Below are 17147 nucleotides of genomic sequence, written 5' to 3'. Positions count from 1 at the left end.
TAAGGAAAATAGATTCCTGTATACCCTTTCAGTGTCCTACAAGATCATTGGTTCCCAAAGTGTACCCTAAATTTAGAGGGGGGTCTGTGAAATTCAAACTATTTTCATAATTATAGGACATTTGCCTTTTTCACTCTCATTCTTTTTATGACTGGATAGAGTTTTCCAAAGGCTATATAATATGTGATGCTATATAATATGTGACAGCTAATGGGAAGTGTCCTTGGGTATTCGTGTGTGATCTAGAATTTTCTAAAGTGGTAGATTGAGGATGAACATACATGAGTTTTTAGAGCTTAACTCACGTTCTCAGTACTCTTATTAGCTATCTTTAGTTATGCCTGTTATAGTCTTTGTAACCTTGTAATTATTGAATTAATGTCATCAATAAATTATTTTTTTGAAATGCCAGTGATCTGGAAAACTGTAAAATGATGCCATTCAGCTCACTAATATTTTTTGTATTAGAAAATAGAGATTTAAAAAAAGTTATGTCAATATGTAAATGGTTTGTTGTTTTTAAGTGAATTAATATGCTTAAATTTTGTTTTAATTTCTAATGCTATGTATATTAACAAATAGAATCCACATAAACAAAGGCTCTTGGAGATCTCAATAACTTTTAAGAGTGTAAAGGAGTCCTCAGACTAAAATGTTTGGGAAGTCACTGTACTAGAGCAGTATCTAACAAATCCATCTAATGGTTAACTGACCCTTTTTGTTTGACTGATTGATTAGGGCCCAGACTATGTAACGTCTGGTGTTAACTTGTACAATATCGATAAGCCGCATGTGATTTTTATTTGGTAGAATGACCTATTCATTTTCTCTGGTAGAAAGGATGTCATGATTGTTTAGCCTTGTAAGACATTGATCATTTGACTTAGTAATCTTATTCCCCTTATCCTTTTCCGGTATTGTCTTTTGTCATCCTTTGGGATTCTTTGGTAAAAAGTGAAATCTTTGACCTGTGTTTACTGTGTTGTTTCCAACTTTTGAAAATTATTCCTTGACAGGTTCACAAGAGGTTCTTTTTATCCACGCTCTTACTAATCTTTTTACTGGTTTTGCTGATGCATGAAATACACCAGGTGCTGTAAGACTTTAAGGCTTTAAAGTTAAAATTTTTTTTTGACATTCCCTCAGAGTTCACTTTACATTCAGATGCCTGAAGAGGATATGAAACTCTAAGAGAAGGACCAGGTGGTGCCCAGGCTTCCCCTTCTGTATCCCACGTGGCCTCAGGGACAGGGGGGGTGGGGGTGGATGTGCTTTTCCTTCAAATACTCCTACCCCAGGAGTTGGTCCCATCAGCAGATACTGGTCCAGAGCAGTAGCAGGTCCTTAGTGTTGGACCTTTCAACATGTAACAGGTTGAACTTAGATAACCTTGTTGAGGAATGAGAACATCCCCAAACAGCAAGTAGAGTAATTTTGTTACTCTGTCAGGTGAGATAATGGCATCTTTTTCTTTTCTTTTTCTTTTTTTTTTTTTTTTGCATTTTCCTGACACTAGAGGCCAAACATTTCTCCTCCCCTTTTTTTTTTTTTGGCCATTGCATTCTGTGAATTGTGTGTTCTAATTCCTTATTTCCTATTGATTGCTTGTTTTTTTTTTTTCTTTCTGATTTGTACACATACTCTATTATGGATCTTAATCTTTTGTTAAGTATTGCAGTCTCTTACTAGCATTTTTATTTGGGGAGAAGTTTGTTCTGTTACTTTTTCTGGGATGGCTTTGTGTTATCCTAAAACATATAAGTATATGTTTTCTAATACTTTTGTGATATTGTATTTTGATCTTTAATCTATTTTGCATATAGTATGAGATAAGGATCTGTGACTTAATTCCTTATTCTATAAAAATGTAGAAGAGGAACTTAAACTTATTTTGCTGTTCTAGTCCCTTTATTTTTACAGATAAAATGGTTTACCTTTTGGGGGCACCTGGGTGGCTCAGTTGGTTAAGCATTTACCTTCAGCTCAGGTCATGATCCCTGGGTCTTGGGACTGAGCCCCACATCAGGCTCCCTGCCTACTGGGGAACCTGCTTCTCCCTCTCTTCCCCACTCGTGTTCTCTCTTACTATCTCTGTCTCTCTCAAATAAATAAATAAAATCTTTAAAAAAACAGTTTACTGGGATCCCTGGGTGGCTCAGTGGTTTGGCGCCTGCCTTTGGCCCGGGGCACGATCCTGGAGTACCGGGATCGAGTCCTGCGTCGGGCTCCCAGCATGGAGCCTGCTTCTCCCTCTGCCTGTGTCTCTGCCTCTCTTTCTCTCTCTCTCTCTTATGAATAAATAAAATCTTAAAAAAAAAAACAGTTTACCTTCTTGATTCTGCCTTCTAGATTCTGTGCTCTATAGAAGGGTTTCTGTTTTTCTTTTTTTGAAGATGATAACATGTAATGGGAAATAATCCATTATTAATTTCAGAGTGATTTCTTTTTAATATCTAAATGGACATTTATTTAATCCAGGCTACATTTTCTTCCCATGTTCTTTGCCATGTTTTAAAAACCACTGAAATTGATTCCATGTCTTACTGGAGTGGTAGCAGCAGCCACTTCACAAATTTTGATTTTACACAAATATTGCTGGTTCTAACCACTAAACTACCTTAAGATAACCAATAATTGGGGCCTTTTTTTATGTCACAGTGACTGCTGATTTCTTTTGGTCCTTTCTCACTGGACTGTGGCCTTCTTCTATCTTGAGAGAAGTCGTATGTTATTACCTTGTCTGAGAACATGTAAAATTCTCTACAGTAGACCAATCAGTATTATTTGCAGATGAATTGTATAAATTCCAGAATATCGAAGAATTCTAAAATGGGAAATTCTTGAGAATGTTATTGCATTAAAATGAATCTATGGTAATATCTGTTCTTTCAGCTCTGAAAGTATTTTCTGTTTTTTGTTTTTAGACAATATTGGCTCAATTCCTCCCATATTTATTTTTATATATATTTAAAACAATGCTGAATCACTGTAATAGAACATCTACTTCCTTGCAGAGGCAGGAAAAAGAAAAAGTTCTGAATTAGATACATATTTGTATTCCAAGGCTTGGGTGCATTCTTTTGGATATTTTGAATCATGGGGACATATTCGAGAACAGATTTTTAGACCATAACTAAAATAACAAGGTTTGAATTTGGTAGGCACTCGTTAGATCTCATACAGTTTTTGGTGGATGTGATGATGTGAAACTGTGAGATGAGATATTCATCAAAAAACATTAAATGAGATATCAAGTCAAAACAAGAAAGTATCAATCACGTTAGGTACTGAATCAGACTTGTAGAGCCCAGTATTTATTACCCTTAATCACCTAGGAAGGAAAAATGGCATTTGAAAATTAATTGTTCACTGTGTCAGTCACTATTATTTGGTATCAAGCAGGGACTCCCAAACCCAGCTGATCGTGTGAATATAAGTTTCTACCTGTGATTCTGGGTTTTGTAGATAATAGGTTGTAGCTCAGGAATATTTTAACAAGTTCCCCAGGTGATTAATGTGGTCTGACAGGTTTGGGAAGCACTGATGTAGACCATTGTGTGTGCAGTAGAAGCCCCTGCTGGGCGTCTTTCCGATTAAAATACAGATTGCTGGGACACCCCCTCCCACGTTTCTGACTCATAGTTCTCTGGTTGGGCCTGAGAATTCACGATTCTATTAAGTTCCCAGGAGATGCTGCTTTTGCTGGTCCGGGGACCACACTTTTTTTTTTTTTTTTTAAGATTATATTTTATTTATTCAGAGAGCGAAAAAGGCAGAGACATAGGCAGAGAGAGAAGCACGCTCCCTGCGGGAAGCCCCATGCGAAACTTGATCCTGGGACCCCAGGATCACGTCTGAGCCCTGAGCCGAAGGCAGACGCTCAATGAGCCACCCAGGTGCCCCATGGACCACACTTTGAATACTACTGACAGATCTTCCCCAAGACTTCTCAATTCCAGATTGGTCTCACTCAAAGCAACAACAATTCTGTGGCAAGGTCTAAGGTTTCTCTGGCTTGAACCTTTGCATTTCTTTTTCCTGTTCTACATGGCGATTTTCTTGGGAGCATTAATTGGTGAACCTCTATCCCTAAGAAGAGTTTCGAGTAGAAAGATGTTTGCTGGTTGGGGAGGCTTGGCAGAATGAAAATAGCTGAGGAGTGGTGCAGATCTGGGTGGAAATCCCTGTGCTTTGACCCTGGTAATATTTATTGTGACCTTGGGCAGGGACCATCATCTACTTTGCAGCCACGGAGCTCCAGCCCTTGTGCCTTGCCATGCTTTTGTCCTGCCAGGAGGCCTTTTCTCTTCTTGGAAAGCTCTTCTTTTTCCCCAGTGTCATGTTATTGCTTGCTTAAACTTAGATCTCTCCTCAGCAATCACTTCCTCAGAAAGCCTTTCCTAACCTCCCTAAGTAGGTCAGGTCCTCCTTTGCACACTCAGCACCACGTACCTGCCCTTCTCAGCATCACCACAGTTGCCTTTGTATATCTACTTGTGTGATAACTTGATTTGTCTCCCTCTACTAGACTGTAAGCCCTGGGACTTAGGCTGTAAAGGGGTGGATCAATTTGTGTTTCCTCTTGTGGTCCAGCCACAAACATTGGGCCTGGCACGTAGTAGCTGAATGAATGGAGTTACATATACAAACAGCTGCAAGGGCAGGGTGGGCATTCCCAAATTGACTGCATTCCTGCCTGTGGGTTTCTAGAAGACACTCTCTTATTCTAATGATAAATTAATTCCCTGTCGTGCATGACTATACTCCTTGGTTTCTGTTACTTGCCTGAGTCCTGACGGTACCACTACGGTTTATTAAGTACTTCTTATAGATGTCAGGCACCAGCTATAATCTCATGTTTGCCGTTGATGTAGGAAGTCAAGAATCTCAGTCGGCTAATATCTTGGGTGTTACTTTTTCCTACACTTCTACCAGCCAGTGTGTGTTACAAAGATATGATCTATAGATAGAAGATGCATTTCCTTAAGGAAATATAACAAAAAACAGCAGAAAGCAATTTTATGTTCAAACTAGATCTCTGAGGTAGATTTTGGGATTGGGGCTGATGGTACCAAAGGGGAATAAGGTAATTTTTAACTACTTGCAAACATGATGGCCCTCTCCATATAGTCATCTTACAATGGGGTAACAACATCTGGAAAGTGTGTTCATTTTATAGAGACAGGATGCTTTCGTTACTGGCCAGAACAGGACCAGAGTGACGATATATATCCAAGCTGCGTCTATCTCAATGAGAAAAGGGACTGATAGCCTATAGTTTACAAAAATCGATTCGAAGAGACATATTGACACTAGGAAAGGAGAGGCCCTGGCCCAAAGATCCAACTGTTCTAGGTCCTTTAGACAAATGGCTGGTGTGGAAACATAAGCAATTCAATTACACAACTAGTTATTCTTATGTAATTATGTGTTTACATGCAAGTTTCAGATGAATGCTGGGTTTCCCCCAGGGTCTCTTGTGTTTCTTTTTTTTCTAGACTGTCTTTACAAGACTGTTTGTATGGCAGCTAACCTTAAAAGACCTATTAGCTCTGGAGCACTGGGCAAGTATGCTTACTGCACATTATAAAAGAATTAGGTTCCCTGAATGTAGGGTTCTCCTCCAACTCAACCCACTACATATGCAGGTGCCACCTAGCCCTCTTCTCGGTGTCACGTGAGAGTTGGGACTTGAGGTACCAGTGGAAATACTGACACTCTACTACTATCGCCATGAGTAGAAAGCCCTTTGTCTCTGATCCAGGAGTTTTGTGTCTTCTGGCTCCCATGCGACTGTGGCTGGCTAACTTGTGGTCATGCGGACTTGGATGTCTCTTTCCTTGTGACAGTGACACGAGGGATTGATTTGCTTTTGTTTTTTTTTTTTTTTTTAAGATTTTATTTATTTATTCATGAGAAACACAGAGAGAGGCAGAGACAGAGGAAGAGGGAGAAGCAGGCTCCATGCAGGGAGCCTGATGTTGGACTCAATTCCGGGTCTCCAGGATCAGGCCCTGGGCTGAAGGTGGCCCTAAACCACTGAGCCACCCGGGCTGCCCTTGATTTGCTTTTGTCTCCTTCCATTGTCAATTCTGATTCTGCCAAATTGAGGACTGGTTCCTGGCCTTGGAGAATGAATTAGTAGAGATAAAAACCTCCTGGAAGATAACAACCAGCACAGTGTTCTTAAAGCATTGATAGGACTTCACTGGACTTGCATCAGTCAGAATCCAATCAGGAGACAGGAACCATAGCAGGTATTTTTATAAAGAACTTAATGTGAAGGGTCGTCAGCCAGGTATTAGAGATGCTAAGGTGTCACAGAGGTAAGAACTACAGCAATCACCCCTAGGGCTAGGGTAACAAAAGTATGAGACTGGGATTTTTTTGAAACTTAGAAGCTTGGTGGAAGGTCCAGACCTCTAGACTGGGCAAGATCTGCTTGGTTGGTTTTGGTTCCTTGGGAGCTTAAAAGGGAGACTGTGGAGCTTGTACTCAGATCTCTGATGAGGGGATGCTGGCCAGTTAACATGGGTGCCTCTGAGCAGGGAGGGATGGTGGTGATGAGGCTGGTTCTGGGAGCATTGGAAGCAGTTGCTGCTGCTACGATGATGCGTGTTGTGTGGTCATGGTCACATTCGAGAACTGGACACAGACCACTTCCTTATTTCCTTCTAGTGCCCCCTACTGACAGAGCCAAACAGGGAGCCAGCTGGCAAAGGGAGCATGGCTATGGAATGACACCCTAGCATCACAGAGTAGAGGATAGAAATAACCAGTATATGATTTTTATTTTTGTTTGTTTGTTTATTTATTTATTTATTTATTTATTTTTTGTTTATTTTTAAAAATATTTATTTGAGAGAGAGAAAGAGAGTGGGGGAAGAGGCAGAGGGAGAGAATATCCAAGCAGATTCCTGCTGTTGATTCCCACTGAGGGCAGAGCCTGATGCAGGGCTTGATCCCATAAGCCATCAGGACCTGAGCCAAATCCAAGAGTTGCATTCTTACCCGACAGCCTCCCACGTACCCCCTGCATGGGATTTTTAAAACGCCTATTTAACTAGAGGTTAGAAAATGGGAGGAGATAATTCATTACCTGAGGGTAGTTGGGCAATCGCCTCAAGAGTCTCTAGCATTGACTTGAACTTAGTATCTTTAGGTCGGGGAAGGGAGCAGCCGGGGACAGTTGACTTGGACATCCTGTATTATTGCTTGGTACCACGGGCAATTAATTACCTGGCCTATTTTGTGGAGTATGCTGGATGGAGGCAGGAAGAAACATGTTCACATGATCCAGAGAGATAGGCCCACCGGCAACTTTATTAGATTGCATACAATTTTATGAGCTTGTCATAGGCTTGTGCAATACCCATGTCTGCCTACACCCTGATAATGACTGATACCTTTTAAGAGATAGAACACCACAGATGTTTGATTATATTTCACCCATAATTTGTGGTCCACATGACTTCATTGTATATGAGCTGATTTATAAGCTGTAAAGCATAATGCAAATGAGAAGTGGTATTTATTATTTGTATTCTTTCTGGTCTTTGGCTGAGTTCCAGGGAGGTTTCTGTATCTGAGGAAGGATTTCAGAGGAGACAAAGAGAACAGAGAGCAAAATCTCAGAACTTATATAATCACCAGAGCAGTTTTAGAGTTTTGGAGACTTGGTATTTATAAATAATGGCCCTCCTGACTGTGCTTTTTGAAGTCAAAATTTGGACCTAGATAAATTGGACAAATATCTCAATAGAGGGCACTAGTCCATGTATTGTTGCTGTTTCAAAATGGCAGGGACTGACTTCAACTATGTCAGTATCTGAAAGTCTAATAATACACATTTTCTTTTCAATCTCCATTTATTTTAATTGAATGGAATTCTTTTAGAATCTGGTACCAGGGATCCCTGGGTGGCGCAGTGGTTTGGCGCCTGCCTTTGGCCCAGGGCGCGGTCCTGGAGACCTGGGATCAAGTCCCACGTCGGGCTCCCGGTGCATGGAGCCTGCTTCTGCCTGTGTCTCTGCCTCTCTCTCTCTCTCTCTCACTGTGTGCCTATCATAAATAAATAAAAGTTTAAAAAAATTAAAAAAAAAAAAAAAGAATCTGGTACCAGAAATTGGACAAAAGCTCATGCCACATCAGACTTCGCTGGTGGATAATGGTAATATAATAGTATAATAATATTAAATAATATTAAATAAATTATAATCAGACATCAATCTGGATCTAGGTAATGGGCATTGTTATAACAGGGTGCCGTTCTATCAGCCTTTATCCTACCTATCAGTTTATTTTGCCATTTGGATTATGGGAAAGGGCCTATTTCATTATTATTGTCTTATGACTTTTACTGTGATAGTTGCCATAAGTGAGAATTGAGTTGAATCAGTAGCTGGATTATATACACATAATATATGATATGCTTAAAATATATATGCTAAATATTATGTATATAATAATATAAAAATAAATAAATAATTACTTCTCAAACAGAGCTGGAAAATTTCTTTCCCCTAAACATAGAGGATGCACACACTTCTGAAATGCCTTTGCTGTGTTTCTAAATTTAACAAGAAGAGGGCCTGAGGAGAGAAAGATTCCCCCTCAAGTTAAGTTACCAGTAACTGCCCTGACTGGTGGACTGGAATTGCCTTCCGCTCTCCTAAGGCAAAGGTCATGAACCATCAGAGCCATTCATTTACTCTATACCACTCTGGGTGTGGCACTGTTCCAGGCCCTGGACAGTCTTGGAAGAAGGACACAATCACCGCTGTTTATGTTAACACCGTACGATAAGGACAAGTGCCTGGAAACAAGTAAATGGCCTGTGAACATTTCAGCAAGAAGGGGAACTGGAACCTTCTGGGAGGCCTGTCATCGGGTGATTTCCAAGTGGTTTTGAGTGTGAAGGAGAGCTCTTGCTCATGCAGGGTAGGAGGGATGGTTCCAGCAGAACAAAGGCAGGAGTCCATGTTGCTGAGCCTTAGGTGAGGGATCGGTCTGCAAAGCAGAAGGAAGGAGTGAGAAGTAACTGGCTTATGTGTCTTGGCCTGAAGAGGTGCTTTGAAACTGCTGGAGATACTAACCCTCTTGGGCATCAGAGACTGTGACACCCTGCAGCAGCCTGCCTGGAAAACAGCCCAGGCTCTACAATAAGACACCCAGGAAGGCAGCCTGCTGCGGGTCAGGCTTGCAGGACGTGTGACTGACTGCTATCTCTAGTAACAATCCAGGAAGCTGAACACTAACCTCTGTCACAATCAGCCCCAAATGGCCGGGACTTGATTCATAAGTGACAGCTTCCCTATTTTATCTCCTTTTCCAGCTAAGGATAAATCAGAGAAAGCTAAATATGTACCCCCTACCCAGTCACATAGGATGAGCCTCTTCTAGTGAGCCTGACTCCAGCTGACCCGTGGCAACAGCCTCCAATCAGGGCACTCCCGCAGCCTTCCCTCTGTGTCACTATAAAACATTCCCAGTCCTCTGCCTACCTTGGAATCTCTGCCAAAATGCTAGTGACAACGCCTGACAACCTTCCTCCAGCAAGCTCTGAACAAATAGCCTTTGCTTTTCTCCTTCGGTTGCTCTTACCTTGGCTTCCACAGGAGGGCTGCTGCTGCTGCTTTGGCCTCACCTGCTGCATAGCTTCCCCCCTTGCGTTTCTGTCTCTACTTCAACAAGCATCGTTTGTCCTTTGCTTGGCATCTGACCCAGAGAAATAACAGAAAAAGATAGATTAACAGCAATGCCGGTGGGAGTCTGCTTTTTAAGGGTCACTAGGAAATGCTGTTGAGGGTCTCCTTTTGGGTAGGGCGGCAAGAGCATGGGCTCCAACGGAACAGGCACTAGGACACGGTGCCTCTCTGATGTGGCCTGGATAGCTTTTTAATTTTAAAGGATGGGTAAGGAGAAATTCAACTCCTCTTGGGTCAGTAATCAGTAGTTGACTTACCCTGTACTTAGTAGTACATCCCAGGCCTCTTTATAAAAGTTTTATTATCCTAAGAGTGGCTCCAAAGAAAGATCTCGTGGTTCAGCAGAGTCTAATGGTTAGGCACTATCGGCGGCATGGAAGTTAATTATACGTTCTACTGAGTGCCCCCTCTGAAAATCACATTTGCTTCAAGATTTGGGGCAATACTTACTTAGCCTGCTTTCTCATCTGCTGAGTCTCAGCCCTAGATGCCTAAAGGCAGTACAGGAAAATCATATCGTTTTGTTCTTGAGTTTCTTTTTTTTTTCCTTTTTTTTTTTTTTTTTTTTTTATATATATCTCTGCTATGTGCATTGCCAGAAGTCCTCATTCCAGCCTCGGATGTTTGGGTAGAAGAAACCCTTACATCTCCTTTCCTCGTGCCTTACTGTCACATCAGGTGTTTGACACGCCATGGGTGCAAAACCAAGTAGGATGATGATGTTGACAAATGAAGTGGGGAGGAGGGCTCCCTGTGGAAGCCCCACCTCCTTGGCTTACATGCAAAGCTTCCTCGACTACCTCATCTTAACTTTTTGGAGCTGTCTTCCCCGGGAACCTTAGTTCCAGGGACACCGGCCGTGCGCAAGTGTGTCCTGCATGTATTTGCTTCCAGCATCTTGTTCATGTTACATTCTTCATGCTCTCTCCCCACTACCCGCACCTGCCCAAAGGTTCCTTATTTATTTTTTTTAATATTTTATTTATTTATTCAGGAGAGACACAGAGAGAAGAGAAACAGACAGAGACACAGGCAGAGGGAGAAGCAGGCTCCATGCAGGGAGCCCGACGTGGGACTTGATCCTGGGTCTCCAGGACCACGCCCTGGGCCTAAAGCAGCACTAAACCCCTGAGCAACCTGGGCTGCCCCGAAAGGTTCCTTATTTTTAAAAGCCCAGCTCAGATTCTATGTACTTTTTGACACTTTTGTGATTGCCTTTTCCAGAAGTGACCTTTTAACTCTTAATTCTCATGGTGGTTATTGTCCGAACCGCTCAAAGCGCCCTTCAGTGCACTCATCTGTGCAACTGTCTTCATTTGTGCATTCGCCCAATTTACTGAATGCCCACTAAATTCTCAGTTTTGCTCAAGGCGGGGATATATCAGTGATCAAAACCACAGAAGTGTTTGTACCCTGGGAGGAAAGGCAATGAACAAGATAAATAAAGAAATACATAAAACACATAGTGTATCAAGTGCCAGTAGGTCTTCATGAGAAAATGTAAAGCAGGAAAAGGCAGGTTACTGAAATTTATGATAGGGTGGACGGAGAAGGTCTCACTGAGAAGATCATTTCTACCAGAGAGAGGGGGGTCACGAAGCAAGTTATGAAGATATTCCCCTGCTACAGAAAGCGCTTTCCTCCCTGCACAAGTGCAAAGGTCCTGAGGCTGCAGCATATCTGGAGGATGTGAAGATGACAAAAGAGTAGCATGGCTGGAGCTAAATGCTTTTGGCTGATGGGAGGGGATAATTAATGGGAAGGGATGGTTGCCATGGAGGGGTTTGTCGGTCATTGTTGGGATTTTGACTTCTGTGTGCAATGGGGAAGCCACTGGAGGGTTGTGGAAAGAGAAGTGACATGATCTGATTTGTTTTAAAAGAAGCCCTCAGGGGCGCTGGGGTGGCTCAGTCCATTAAGCCTCCTTTCAGCTCAGGGTCATGATCTCAGGGTCATAAGACTAAGGCCTGCGTGGAGCCCCACATTGGGTTCTCGCTTGTGGGGGAGTGTGCTGGAGATCCTCCCCACCTCCATCAGGCTCAACCTTTCAAAAAAATAAATAAATATTTAAAAGCAGCCCTGAGGCTGCAGTGTTGAGACAAGTCTGTGGGATGGGGAACTTGTGGGCCGAAGCAGGAGTGAGACTATCCCAGTGGTCTACATGACAGATATTGGAGGCTTGGGCCAGAGGAATGGGGAGAGGTGATCAGATTCTGGATATGGTTTCGTGATGGAGCCAACAGGATTTCCCAAGGGATCAGCTGGAGAAAAAGAGACAAAGAGAGAGAATGGAATCAAGGGTGATTCTAGGAGTTTCGGCCAGAGCAACTGGGAGCATGTTGCTGCCATTAACGGAAATGGGAAAGACAGCAGAAGGTTGCGGGGAGTGGGGGTGGCGGATGCTCACCAGCTCAGTTTCTAAACCTGTTCAGTTGGAGGTGCTCATCCATCACCCGTGTGCAGAGGTCAAGCAGGTCATCAGGTCGTGGCCTCGGAAGGGCAGGAGGTCTCATGCCTTATAAATCTTCGTGCTTTGGTTGGTGGCTGCATGAGTCGACCAACCAACAGTGAGCAATGATTCTGAGTAGAGGTTAGGGGAGAAGGTTCTGAGATTTCTCATCCTGAGAGAGGAAAAACATTTTTTGTGAAGGTGGTAAAACCTGAAAATGGGAAGATGATGAGCGAGAAGGCAACCCGGGAGTCATCTTTGTGCCCGGGTCAGCATCTGTGAAGTCTTAGGCCATGAAATACTTATTTTCATTGGTTTAAGAAGAGCCCATAGCATCTTTACTCTCCCCTGAAGATGCCATCGGGGCTCAGGATGTAAGTCATCATTATTGCTGAAGGCGTCACCGTCATTAGTATCGCCGGTGGCAGCCCCCTATGCACTACGTATAATAGGAGAGTCGGTTTGATATTAAAGAGTTCAGATGCTGGAATTCTTGAATTCGCGCTCCTTTCGGCAGCACATATCCTAAAACTGGAATTCTTGAACTCTGCTTCTTCCCTTTATACGTTGTAAGACTTTAAGCAAATCACTTGACCTTCCTGTGTTTGTTTTCTAATCTGTAAAATGGGTGTAATATTAATCGCAGTGAGTCGTCGTGAGAATTCAATTGTTCCTATACTAAAGTGTTTAGAATTATGTGGCACGTAGTCGCTCCTCTATGTGATGGGTATTATTTTTATATCCAGCACCACCGATATACTGGGTGCCACGATGAACACTGGATTTGACATCATTCCTGGCTGTGGATCTACTGATGGTAATTGAGACAGATTATCTCACAGGGAAAAGGGAAAATGAGCTTAGGAAGCTCACTCAAGGCAGAACTGCTGGTGGGAAGCTCAGAAAGGAACCAGAAAGAGTTCTAAGCTCCCACACAACTCGATGTCCACCTAGCACTTAAGTGGCAAAGTAAAGGTCTAAGCGAAGGCCTCAGAGGGCCGTACTTTCTACTTTCAATATCTGGGCGGCTGCCCCACATGGAACAGGAAGCTACCAAGGCCGGCCACGTTTTCTCAATGCCAGGCCTTGGGGCACCTGGACTCGCACCACTCTGGAGGGTGGTTCTCCAGAAAGAGGAGAAGAGCTCTGTCTCTCTGTCCCAGGGCTGGTCCCTGGCAGGAGCCAACAGACAGGCGGGTATGAGGACGGTCTGCCAAAGCTCTGCCTGTCTTCTGTGAGCAAAGTGGATGAAAGGAAGGCATTAGGGAAGAAATGAGAGCATCCGTGAGGTGGGGAAGGGTATTAGCAGAACAGCCACGTGGTTTCCATCCTGCCTGAAACGATGGCTCCCTGAGACCCGGAGTTGCCTTGCCACCTCTGTGCTGTGTCGGAACCAAGACTATGCCCCTGGGACTCATTGACTGGCTCCCGAATGGATAAGTGAATCAAGTCAGCAACCACTGATATGTCAGGACATGTCAGGAAAGATATGCTGTGCAGATGTTTTTGCCTGACCCAAGAAGAATAGGTTCCTCCTGTTATGTGTTGATTTAAGGGGAAGAAGTCACCTTTACATAAGGAAGGTCTCCCCCGCCCCCAAAAAACAAAGTTATTTTAGGAGACTGATTCATTCGATAAATGGTTCCATGGGCCAAGGCCTGTGCTAGAAAGCTGGGAATACAACAGGATAAGGACCAGACTCAGCCATCAGGAGTTTGCGGGCCACCAGCCCCAGGGTTCGTGGCGTGCGTGTGCGGAACAGCACTAGCCTGTTTTCAGGAGTTCAAGGGTATTGGCCCTGAGTCACGGGATGAGTAGGAGTCGCTAGATTTGGGGTAAGGTGAAGGGCAGAGTGAGAGAACCTAAACCAGCCCCGAGGAAACTCCGTCATCCCAGTGGCCTCCTGAGCTCAGATCCAGTTTTAGAAACTGAACCCAGTGTTAGGCCATGAAGATGAACTCACCCCAACTGGTCAGCAGGGGCAGGTGCTGTTACCCAAAAGAGCTTCGAGGTTGACTTCGTGCCCTAGGCTGGGACCGTGCTGGTCAGATCGCTCCCTGGGAGAGTGGGGTTTAATTGGCGCCCTTAGAAAGGGTATGTCCCGAGCCCACTGAAATGGAAACCGTCCTGACGCCTGCATGACTGGCAGGCAGGGACCCGAATCGCACCCAGCACTTTGGCTAATAGAGATGCCCGGCGAGTACAATATGTTTGGGGCTTTTTCCCAGTATCAAATGAGGCCGGGGAGAGGCGGCCTTAGACGCATGGGAACAGGAATAGCTGTTCCTTGTGTCAACAAGGAGGCTTTTTAGTGTGTGCGGAACTAAAGAAATGCAGCTCGCTTACTGGTCTGGCTAAACTTCAAAAATTTGTGTGTGTGTTTTTTTCTTCCTCCCAGGAACATTTTGTTCACGCTGGTGGTTAAAAGGGGGCAGCTTTCACATAGAAGTACGGCAGGAAGTATTTAAGTTGGTTAAAAGGAAGGACTATTTGGTAGAATGATTGAGCGCAGGACTGGGTTCCCAGGGGGATTATGGAGTCCAATTTTTATTCATGGACTTTCCTAGTAAATAACTCAAGTAGTAAGGGTGGCAAGGCATTTTAGTGTACTTCACCACTTTTTAAAGGCCTGCGCTTTGGGATTCAGAGGAAACGGGAGTGACTTGTGACCAGGAGGGTCCAAGGCGGATTCGTTGGGGTGAAATGTCCTTGGAGTTGTGGTCAGATGTGGAAAGAAGAGTGGGGAGGGCAGTACACAGACAGGTGGAGCGAAGGGACCAGGCGGGAAAGCATGTGGGACCAGTAGGGTGATCTGGAAAGTGGTCTCTGAAGAGGGGCACGGGAGGATTAGCGGGTATGGGAGGGCTGGATTATGGAGAGTGTGGAAGGCTTGGCCAGGGAATTTAGATCTTACGTGTCATCCTAAAATTGTCAGGAGGCAATAATTAAGCAAGAGTGTTTATTTGGGATCAAAGAATTGCAATTTAGGGTACACAGACTTGGGTGGCAAACCAAAGAGTGTCCTACTAGGGAGCAAAAGTCAGGGGTTTTTAAAGCAAAAATGGAATGCTTGTATATGTATATATATATTTTTAAGATTTCATGCATTTGAAAGTGTGAGCATGAGTTGGAGGCAGGGAGGGAGGGTCAGAAGGAGAGGGTCCCAGGGAAGAGGAGGAGCAGACTCCCCACTGAGCCTGACACAGGGCCCCAGGACCCTGGGATCACGACCTGAGCTGAAGGCAGATGCTTAATGGACTGAGCCACCCACGGGCCCTGCCCATATACATGGCTTACAAAGAAATTTTTTTAAATTTTTATTTATTTATTTATTTTTTACGAAGAATTTTTTATTGGTATTGGTGGCAGAAAGCTAGTCTTAACGGAATAGAATTGGTTGCTGAGTCTGTCACTAAGTGAACCTCCTTACGGTAGCAGGTACTGGGGCTCAGTCCTTAGAATATTTGCACTTTGGCCCAGTTCAAAAGTGTGTGTGGTTCCACGTGCATAGGCCCCGCCTCCTTAATGGCCTTGACATAAGTGACCCCCATTTCATTTCACCTTTCACATCCTCCACAGGCAACTACAAGCCATTTTTTTTCAGGTTTTTGAGCAGGAAAGGGAAATGATGGACATCGTGCTTTAGGGATCATGGTCTTTTAGAGACTTACAGTGTTAGGGAACTCACAGTCATGTTGTTCAGTGTCTCTCACAGTCTGGTGGCATCCGAATCATCACAGGGGGCGGTGCTTGTTAAAATTCAGACTGCCAGGCCCTGCTCCCAGAAGTTCTGATTTGGAACCTGCAGTTAAACTGCCACTGCCGATCCTGGTACCACTGGAGAAGGAGCCACCCCGGGGGAACACTGCTGGCCTCCTGGGAGCTACTGTCCAAGGGCCCCAAGCACGGAAGCCGCAGGTGAAGCCACAGAGAGCCACTGAGAAAGAGAGTCGCCCCTAGAACCCATTCAGGCCCGGGCAGCAGGACAGCCACCTCGGTCATCACCAGGCCAGCGGGAAGTGGCAGGTCCCCTGTTCTCTCGCTCTCCCTACACTGTGATCTTGGGGGGCCTTGGGACTCTCAGAAGGAAGAGGGCCAAAGGAAGTGACATGCGAAGTGGCTGGCACCCTGTTCCCTCCACAGTGGACGGGGCCCAGTGCGGTGGCGTAAATATTGAACCAGCGCACCGCTGTTCTTTAGCCGCACACCGGCTCCCAAGGTAAAAAGCCCTGCCCTTGGAGCATTTGCCGCCTCCTATGGTGTCACAGGTCCCAGCATGGCCACCTCGGGCTGCAGGCTACCAGTGGGATGTCACTGAGCGCAGGGCGGGAAGCCCACAGGTGGCCCTGCTGAGCTGAGAGGGGCCCAGTGCTCCCAGCCTGAAATCATGCTTACGCTGGGCTGGAGGGACAGAACTCTCTAGAAGGAAGACTGAGTTGCTGGAAAGCCTGTGTCCTGCAACCTTGCTTTATTATCTGAAGTGACCTCAGGGCTTTCCGTGACTGCCCACATTTCCCCCCAGTGGCGAGGGGAAAGACTGAGCAGATTTTAGCTCGGGGCCGGGAGGAAACACCAATCGAGTGGCATTCTCGTTCTATGTGAAGGTGGTGTCCGTGCAGTGTACGGGTTACCTCGGTGACTTTTAAAAACTTGCAAATGACTTTTTGAAAAAGACTGTCATCCAACGGCCACGCAGGACCTGAAAGGTCACACGGGAAACCTCGGCCCTTGGTGGAGAACCGCGGGGTGTTAAGGAAGGCCTTCCGCCCACGATGAGGTTTGTTTTGCAGCCTTTGGTGTCCTCAGATGTCCCCCCCACCCCCCCAAGGACGACCAGTGTCTTTCACTGATTACAAACCCCAGCGTCCGAAACTGCTCAAAGGCGCAAGGAGGGCACAGGCGAGGGTGTCCCAGGTGCCCTGCAGGGCCAGGGCGCCGGCGCCAGGTGCCCATCAAGCTCCCGGGAGGACGGAAGCGCGGGGGCAGGGAGC

The 17147-nt window shown here is 44.9% G+C and overlaps 1 protein-coding gene and 1 long non-coding RNA gene across 8 annotated transcripts in view; one reads left to right on the top strand and one right to left on the bottom strand.

The window, feature by feature from the left end:
• The window catches only part of NUFIP1 (nuclear FMR1 interacting protein 1), a 74528-nt gene that overhangs the window by 52123 nt on the left and 5258 nt on the right, over positions 1 to 17147 (top strand). The window contains exon 1 of one of the 4 annotated variants that reach the window (XR_012010160.1): positions 15961 to 16933. The exons of 2 other annotated variants lie outside the window; for them this stretch is intronic. The gene's annotated coding sequence lies outside the window, so the exon portion shown is untranslated. Of the gene's footprint in view, positions 1 to 15960; positions 16934 to 17147 lie in introns of those variants that run through there. One more of the 4 variants, XR_012010161.1, reaches the window with a different exon arrangement.
• On the bottom strand, positions 7295 to 16376 carry LOC140608139 (uncharacterized). 4 transcript variants are annotated; one of them, XR_012010163.1, is made up of 4 exons: positions 15828 to 15983; positions 9604 to 9717; positions 8869 to 9009; positions 7295 to 8061 (listed from the first exon to the last, which is right to left on the bottom strand). It is a non-coding gene; the product is annotated as an uncharacterized lncRNA (long non-coding RNA). The 4 variants fall into 4 exon arrangements; XR_012010165.1 differs by lacking the exon at positions 7295 to 8061 and adding an exon at positions 12115 to 12328 and having other exon boundaries at positions 8403 to 9009; positions 15828 to 16376; XR_012010164.1 differs by lacking the exon at positions 7295 to 8061 and adding an exon at positions 12115 to 12328 and having other exon boundaries at positions 8403 to 9009; positions 15845 to 16369.

This window comes from Canis lupus, chromosome 17, assembly GCF_048164855.1.
Source record: "Canis lupus baileyi chromosome 17, mCanLup2.hap1, whole genome shotgun sequence".
NCBI lineage: Eukaryota > Metazoa > Chordata > Mammalia > Carnivora > Canidae > Canis > Canis lupus.
Note: the sequence above shows the minus strand (reverse complement) of the source record. Positions and strands in the feature narration are given on the sequence as shown.